Source organism: Thalia democratica, chromosome 4 (genome assembly GCF_965202585.1).
Source record: "Thalia democratica chromosome 4, ktThaDemo2.hap1.1, whole genome shotgun sequence".
Taxonomy (NCBI): Eukaryota; Metazoa; Chordata; class Thaliacea; order Salpida; family Salpidae; genus Thalia; species Thalia democratica.
Window position 1 is genome coordinate 18,895,373 of NC_139168.1, and position 9,591 is coordinate 18,904,963.

A 9,591-nucleotide genomic window follows, 5' to 3' on the forward strand; every position below is an offset into this window, starting at 1 on the left:
ATCCAATATCTTATGTATTTTTTTGTGATTTAAAAGAAATGTTTTAGTTTTAATTTTAAAACTTTAGTTAATACCTGTTTATTTATTTTAAATAACAATATTTGATAAGAAAAATAAAATTTGACTTTGCATCAAGGTATTTCAAAAAAGAACAGTTAAAAATATTAGGTTAGACTAAAGATAAATTGTATTGGTTATATTGACATTTTTTTACATTACCTTTTATTTTCGAATTTATTTGTTCCACTGTGAAAGTTTTGTCTGCGTCCGATACAAATTTAAGGAGCTTTCGATTAGCTATTGATTTTTCAAGTCTTAAGTAACAAAACTTATTTTGTAGTTTATTTTTTATACTTTTGGCAGCTTAGTTGAGGTATAGATATACTCTAAATGTACTTCTGTATCATCACTTCACCTTTTTATTTGCATAATATATGAATGAAAAAATTGCCAAAATCTTACCACTGCATCCGTACCCCTATTTTTAGAACTAGTTTCTTAGAAACTATGGATGATTATCACCTGATATTTTAATATGGGGATTTTTATTGTTGTTTTTCCAGCATCATGATATGATGTTTAAACATTCAGAAAATTTCACACCCAAGCTACTTTCCATAATGGTTAACTTTTTTGACAAACTTTTCTGACAAACTTTTGCTAATTTGCATATATAAAACCAAACTTCAGACAAACTTTTTAAATTTGTCTATCTTTCTAGACTAACTTTTAAAAAGTTAAAAAATTGAAAAACTAAAATATATAAGGCAATAAAACAGGGTAACCCTGAATAGCGCCAGCTAGCGGATATTGTTTTTAAATTAATTTGATAAAACTAGATTATTGGTTAGTTAAAAGTAATAAAAAAAACTTTATTAAATTCAAAAAACAATATTAAACAGAAAACAAATGTATAGAAAAACAGAAAGAAAAAATATAAAAAATAAAAACTAGATTAATGACAAGCTTTAGTTATTCCAATTTAGTAAAATACTATTACTCCAATCTCGGAAAATAGTTTATAAACATTTTGTGATAGTAACGCAAACTTTACTAGTCATAAAATGTTATAAAATATTAAAATAATTTTTAAATAGTAAATGCTCTAAAAGTTAGACGAATGAATAGTATTGTTTAGATAAACATAAAAATACTTTCTTCATAAATGAAAAAGCTAGGCAACCTACTTATTTACATAATCAATTTTTTTATTAGCTGTAACTTTTTAACTTTTTATAATTAAAAGTCAAAACTCTACTGTGCAGCAGTTTATGCATTTACAACAGCATACAAAACTTTCATTACTTAATGTCCATGTTTGTGAGGCTCAATAAACGTCGAGTTAGAGTACAAGACGTTAGTTTTAAGCTTTGTAATTTTATACACAGTTTTGGATGGTACTCAACAATAGTACGTCGAAATTTTTTTTTATAAATTTGGGGTCAACTGGACCCCGTGAAATTTCGAATGTTAAATTAAGGTACAAGACGTTAGTCTTTAGCTTTGATATTTTGTACACAGTTTTGGATCGTAATCAACGATAGTACGTCGAAAAAATATTCAAAAAATTTGGGGTCAACTGGCCCCCGTGAAATTTCGAATGTTAAATTAAGGTACAAGACGTTAGTCTTTAGCTTTGATATTTTGTACACAGTTTTGGATCGTACTCAACGATAGTACGTCGAAAAAAAATTTAATAAATTTGGGGTCAACCGGACCCCGTGAAATTTTGAATGTTAAATTAAGGTACAATATGTTAGTCTTTAGCTTTTTAATTTTATACCCAGATTTGGATCGTACTCAACGATAGTACGTCGAAAAAAAATTTAATAAATTTGGGGTCAACAGGACCCCGTGAAATTTTGAATATTAAATTAAGGTACAAGACGTTAGTCTTTAGCTTTGTAATTTTATACACAGTTTTGGATGGTACTCTGGGGGTCAACTGGACCCCGTGAAATTTCGAATGTTAAATTAAGGTACAAGACGTTAGTCTTTAGCTTTGATATTTTGTACACATTTTTGGATCGTACTCAACAATAATACGTCGAAAAAAAAATTCAAAAAATTTGGGATCAACCGGACCCAGTGAAATTTTGAATGTTAAGTTATGGTACAAGACGTTAGTCTTTAGCTTTGATATTTTATACACAGATTTGGATTGTACTCAACGATAGTACGTTGAAAAAAAATTCAAAAAATTTGGGTTCAAGCCGACCCCGTGAAATTTTGAAAGCTTAATTAAGGTACAGGACGTTAGTTTTTTGCATTGTAAATTTATACACAGATTTAGATCGTACTCAACAATAGTACGTCGAAAAAAAATTTAATAAATTTGGGGTCAACCGGACCCCGTGAAATTTTGAATGTTAAATTAAGGTACAATATGTTAGTCTTTAGCTTTGTAATTTTTTACACAGTTTTGGATGGTACTCAACAATAGTACGTCGAAAAAAAATTCAAAAAATTTGGGGTCAACCGTACCCCGTGAAATTTTGAATGTTAAGTTAAGGTACAAGACGTTAGTCTTTAGCTTTGATATTTTATACACAGATTCGGATCGTACTCAACGATAGTACGTCAAAAAAAAAATCAAAAAATTTTGGTTCAAGCCGACCCCGTGAAATTTTGAAAGCTTAATTAAGGTACAGGACGTTAGTTTTTTGCATTGAAAATTAATACACAGATTTAATCGTACTCAACAATAGTACGTCGAAAACAAATTTAATAAATTTGGGGTCAACCGGACCCCGTGAAATTTTGAATGTAAAATTAAGGTCCAAGATGTTAGTCTTTAGCATTGTAATTTTATACACAGCTTTGGATGGTACTCAACAATAGTACGTCGAAAAAAATTTAATAAATTTGGGGTCAACCGGACCCCGTGAAATTTTGAATGTTAAATTAAGGTACAATATGTTAGTCTTTAGCTTTGTAATTTTGTACACAGTTTTGGATGGTACTTAACAATAGTACGTCAAGAAAAAATTCAAAAAATTTGGGTTCAACCGGACCCCGTGAAATTTTGAATGTTAAATTAAAGTACAAGACGTTAGTCTTTAGCTTTGATATTTTGTACACAGTTTTGGATCGTAATCAACGATAGCACGTTAAAAAAAAAATCAAAAAATTTAGGGTCAACTGGCCCCTGTGAAATTTTTGAATGTTTAAATAATGTACAAGACATTAGTTTTTTGCTTTGTAATTTTATACACAATTTTGATATCTTCATAATTTAAATAAAAACACTGTAGAGTTTTTCATTTTATTGAAACGCACAGAACGAAATTTATTTCCTACTCACTATTCAAATTGTTCCTAAATTTTAAAGTTTTTATTAATTAGTCTACTTTGCACAATGGGCAAAAACAAGCTTCATCTTCAGCTGGAACAACAGCTAAGTTCAAGCACGAAGTATGGTACCACCTTTTACACAGATTAGCGCTGCATCCTATCTGTTTTACACACCATATTTAAAAGTACTAGTTAAAAACTAATATGAAACTATATGTTGTTGTTTTTTTAGTATTGTAAAGATCTAAATAAATTGTTTCAACGATTACTAAAATACTAAGAGCAATTACTGTATTGCTCATTTTGTAACTTTTATTATATCAAGCTTACCCATGTAATATTGGGATCATCTTCATCATCTGTTTTCATCCCACACATCCAACAGTAGGGGTTTTCATTTGGACCTACATGTTTTAAGACATTTTTAGTTTTATTTATAAAAGATTTAATCTTGTATAAACACTACTATAAAGTACGTAAATGTACTACTAATATTAAGGTTCACAAGCTAAAAAGTAAATGACAAACCATTTTCTTTTAAAAGTTTCAATGCGGTATTATTTCGAATCTCCTCAAATGTTGGAATATTTAAATCTGTGTCTTCTATTTTTCCAACAAAAAAGGATTCTATTAACTGAAAATTATGCATTATAAAAACTTTTAACTTTTATTTTTCTAACTTAGGGTGTTCCTTTTTTTTTTTGAAACAGAATATTTTTATACAAACTAAAAATAAATATCAAACCGATGAAAATAATGTGTTATGTTCATTTTCTAAATTTCGGTTGAAAATATCAATATGTATTTTCATTTCTCCATAGCTATCTGCTGATACTTCTTTTAATATATTTTTAATAGGTCTGTCAAGTTTTGCACGTTTTGCACAACCATCTAGGCACACCCATTTTTCTTCTTTTTTGTCAATTAACTGTTTATTTTATTAATAAACGAAACAAACTTAAAGATTTTTAAGCAACTACAAATAGTAGAAATAAATAACAAAGTGAAACTAATTTACCATAAGTTTAGTAGATGAGCCGCTTAAACCAAAAGCAATTTTTGAAGACTTCAAAACTGATGAAAACTCGTCTTCTATTTGTGGATCAAAAATGCTACCTCTGATAAGCATACACACTGCATCTGTTAGAAACAAGTCGTTCAACAGTTTGCAAATAAACTTATACAAGCTTAAAAATAGTTACAAATACATCTGTAAAAAGGTATACAAGTTTACCTTTAGGCTTTATAGTATTTCCGTAAAACAATAATACTTCTTGACTAAATCTTCTACCCGGTTTAAGCGTGCAGAAATCTATGTGTTTTAAACTTAAATGATTTCTGTCAGCAAGTGAAATACAGGCTTGAATGTCCGCTCTTGGTTTAAGATTCCACAGATAATTTCGCTGAAAATTAGTTCAAGTATTAAAAAATGTTCGCATATTGATATACCAATAATAACTAACAGTTTGTATATAAAGCAATTTTCTCGACTCTTCATTCAATTCGTGATTTGAATACATACTTCTATTTGGAACCTAAATCGTTATATAATGTTTAATAATAGTAAAAACTACTGTAAAATATTAGTACAAACTACTGTTGTAAGAAGCTACGATTAAAACGACCAAAAACAAAAAGATTAAAATTACTTTTCTTGGCATGTTAAAAAACGAAGTTTTTTTTCTAGCTTTTTTGTTCAACTTCGTTTTGCATTGGGTTATGCCGTCTTCAACTTCAATAGTGTTAATTAATTCTACTTCATTTCTTTTGTATGAAATATTATAATTTAAACAGTATTGGAATCGGGAGTAACTGTTATTTTTCAAAAATTTAGTATCTAGTATAAATCAACATGCTTCTTTTTAACAACAACAGCACTTACTCAATTCTTTCGCGAAGTCCACGAATGAAGTCGTCAAACTCCCAAACATTTCTTCTTATGGAGAAATCACCTAAGTTTTTTTCTTCAAGCTGTGGTTGGCTCATCGTATGACTCTTTAAGTTTGCAAAATGTGATTCTGCAGTGAAAAACTGTTTGATTTTTGACGAATTTCAACATTATTGCAGTAACTACTGGAGTTAGTTAAAAATTTAAATTAGTTTAATATTAAACTTACTTTGTTTTCTTTATACTTCATACGAAGTTCCTTTTCCTCTATTAGAATTTTTTCAAGGTAGTCCTTTTGGCTTTTTCTTCTTTCTACTGTGATTCTTTGCTTCGCATTTCTTACTTGCTTTTTACTAGTAAATCGAGAATTTTCTCCTTTAAAAATATTTATATATCTGTTACCAAACTAAAATATTTCTTATTCATAAAATACTTAAAATAAATGTCAATTGTATTTTTTTACAAATAAAAACATTGTACAAGTTGCATAGTCTTATCTAACCGTCATAATTTTCTGTGGTACAATTCTGCGACATTTTTCTAGCAATATAGCTGATATTGTCATTTATATCAAGTAAGTGAGCTATTTCATCTGTAGATAAGGTTATTTTTTTAATTAATAACATTTGTAATAAAAAACAAACAATAATTACTTATTTACCTCTATCGGATTTTGTCATTCTCGATAATGAAGTACCTGAACCTTCAGGATGGTTTGGAGTCTTTCTCCACTCTAATACTATTTGTGATCTTGACACATAAACCAACCACTTTGCTTTACACACTTGTTTACCATTAGGTTCCTTCGTTGTGCAATTAAATCTCAATCGAAATTCCTCGTTTTTGAAAGTAAAATAATTTTCTTTCATACAATTATTAATACACGACGGTGTTAGGTGAGCAACTTTTTTCCGAACAATCAATAACATTAGGGAGTTTCGTACTAAAGTGTGATACTAAAATGCAATAATACAGCTTCTACTACTATGTTATAGCAATTTTAGATTCAAACTTTTAAAAATATTGTTTTCAAACAAACCTCTAATCCATTACCGGTCATCATTAGATTTTTGTCTTTCTTTCTGTCAGTAACCACTTTGTTTGCATTGAAAATACTGAACCACTCTTGATCAGTAATTTTCACTTTTGCTTTGTTGTTCTATGAAAATGTAACATATTAAAAATTTATTATAAAGTTTGAAATATTTTTCTAGTTAGTAGCAAAATCAATAGTTTTAAGTAAAACTAACTTTTTTTTTCCGGCACTACAGAATTAGGTGAAGTATTTGTAAATTCATCTTCGCTTCCGGATAGTTTTTTTTTACTAATCTGTTAAATATTTGTTGCGTTTTTTATTTTTTTACTTTTATTCACAAGTCAAAAATGAACTTTTAAACTTACAAGTGGGCTCTTTTTTCGCAAAGTTTTTAATACTTTCTTCATCTCAGCTAATTTTTTCTCTAATAATAAATTTTTCCTAGTAAGTTCTTCATAAATCTTTATTCTTGAATCATGTGTGATTTTCGATTTAATCAAACTGCGGTTAATAAGTTTTGATTGTTTCAACTTATTTTTTAGTTCTTCAACTTCTTTATCTTTATTTGCAGTAATCTAAAAAAAATAAGTCACTATCAGTAAGACAGTACAGTAAAAAAAAACTTTATTTGTTGTAGTACTTTAATAATTTTAATCAATATTAGCAACTATTCATTTTATTCAACGACTCACTAACTTTTAAATATGAAGCTACTGTGTTGTTATTATGAACTGATGGTGATACTTCTTCATGAACTGAGGGTGATACTTCTTAATGAACTGAGGGTGATACTTCTTCATGAACTGATGGTGATACTTCTTCATGAACTGATGGTGATACTTCTTCATGAACTGAGGGTGATACTTCTTCATGAACCGATGGTGATACTTCTTCATGAACTGATAGTGGTACTTCTTCATGAACTGACAGTGATACTTCTTCATGAACTGAGGGTGATACTCTTTCATGAAGTGGTGGTGATACTTTTTCATGAACTGATAGTGGTACTTCTTCATGAACTGATAGTGATACTTCTTCATGAAGTGGTGGTGATACTTCTTCATGAACTGAGGGTGATACTTCTTAATGAACCGATGGTGATACTTCTTCATGAACTGATAGTGGTACTTCTTCATGAACTGACAGTGATACTTCTTCATGAACTGAGGGTGATACTTCTTCGTGAACTGACAGTGATACTTCTTCATGAACTGATAGTGGTACTTCTTCATGAACTGATGGTGATACACTTTCATGAAGTGGTGGTGATACTTCTTCATGAACTGATAGTGGTACTTCTTCATGAACCGATGGTGATACTTCTTCATGAACTGATAGTGGTACTTCTTCATGAACTGACAGTGATACTTCTTCATGATCTGAGGGTGATACTTCTTCGTGAACTGACAGTGATACTTCTTCATGAACTGATAGTGGTACTTCTTCTTGAACTGATGGTGATACTCTTTCATGAAGTGGTGGTGATACTTCTTCATGAACTGATAGTGATACTTCTCCATGAACCGATGGTGATGTTTCTTCATGAACTGAGGGTGATACTTCTTCATGAACTGGTGGTGATACTTCTTCATGAACTGATAGTGGTATTTCTTCATGAACTGATAGTGGTATTTCTTCATGAACTGATGGTGATGTTTCTTCATGAACTGATGGTGATGTTTCTCCATGAACTAAGCAACCATTGATAGCTGGTTGTACTTCTTTTTCCACTGCTGATTGTACTATGTTAAACATGACTTAAAAATCAAAGGCATAAGTTCAAATTTTAATTTTCTAATTAAAAACAAATGTTATTTTATATTTTCCAATCTATTAAACTTTTAAAAAAACACTTCTAACAATAAACACAATAAATCATTTCTTACCAGTACCTTGCCCTGATCTCAGTTCTGTAATTTCTTTCTCTCTGCAAACTGTACCTACCTGGTTATAATAAGTCATTTCTAAAAACTTGCTGACTATGTTAACAAATTTTACGAATATCACTATTATATAGGAAAGTAATATCATATAAATTGTCTCTTTGGTCTGTAAAAAATGTAGAACTACAAGGGCTAACGTCTTGTACCTTAAATTAACATTCAAAATTTCACGGGGTCCGGTTGACCCTAAATTTTTTGAATTTTTTTTCGACGTACTATCGTTGATTACGATCCAAAACTGTGTACAAAATATCAAAGCTAAAGACTAACGTCTTGTACCTTAATTTAACATTCAAAATTTCACGGGGTCCATTTGACCCCAAATTTTTTGATTTTTTTTTCAACGTACTATCGTTGAGTACGATCCAAAACTGTGTTTAAAGTAACAAAGCGAAAAACTAACGTCTTGTACCTTAATTCAACTTTCAAAATTTCACGGGGTCCGGTTGACCCCAAATTTTTTGAATTTTTTTTCGACGTACTATCGTTGAGTACGATCCGAATCTGTGTAGAAAGTAACAAAGCGAAAAACTAACGTCTTGTACCTTAACTTAACATTCAAAATTTCACGGGGTCCGGTTGACCCCAAATTTTTTGAATTTTTTTTCGACGTACTATCGTTGATTACGATCCAAAACTGTGTATAAAGTAACAAAGCGAAAAACTAACGTCTTGTACCTTAACTTAACATTCAAAATTTCACGGGGTCCGGATGACCCAAAATTTTTTGAATTTTTTTTCAACGTACTATTATTGAGTACGATTCAAAACTGTGTGTCAAACAACAAAGCAAAAAACTAACTTCTTGTACCTTAATTCAAGTTTCAAAATTTCATGGGACCGGTTGACCCCAATTTTTTTTAATTTACTTTGCGACGTACTCACGTTGAGTACGATCCAAAACTGTGTGTAAAATAACAATGCAAAAAACTAACTTTTTGTACTTTTGTAAGGACAGTGTCCCCACTTGTCCTTTTGATAAGCACATATTTTTTCGAATGAATACTATCATATTTAATATGAGACTTTTCAGCCTTAAAAAGTGTGTTACAAAAACACTTGAATAAATACAAGAAGTTTCCCCGCAAATGGAAATTTTATACCGGAAGAAAAGCAAATACTCTCGAATTAGTTTTGGTATAAAATGCCTATATAAATGCGATTCCCACAATCTAGCTTGGGCTAAGCAGCCAGCACAGTGTTATCTTTTATAAGTTTGTTATTTTAAGAATTGTCGCATCTTCTAATAAATAAGTCCAGTTGAAGTTCATCTCTTGCTTGATTAACCATCAACTTGTAAATTCGGTACAATTTATTTCATTTTTTGTCCAGTTTCAGTATCGTGAGTTTCATTTACTAGAATTCGTTGTCGAAGTTAGTTTTTATTGTATCTTTACTTAATCGCTTAAATAGTAGTAATTACTTATTGT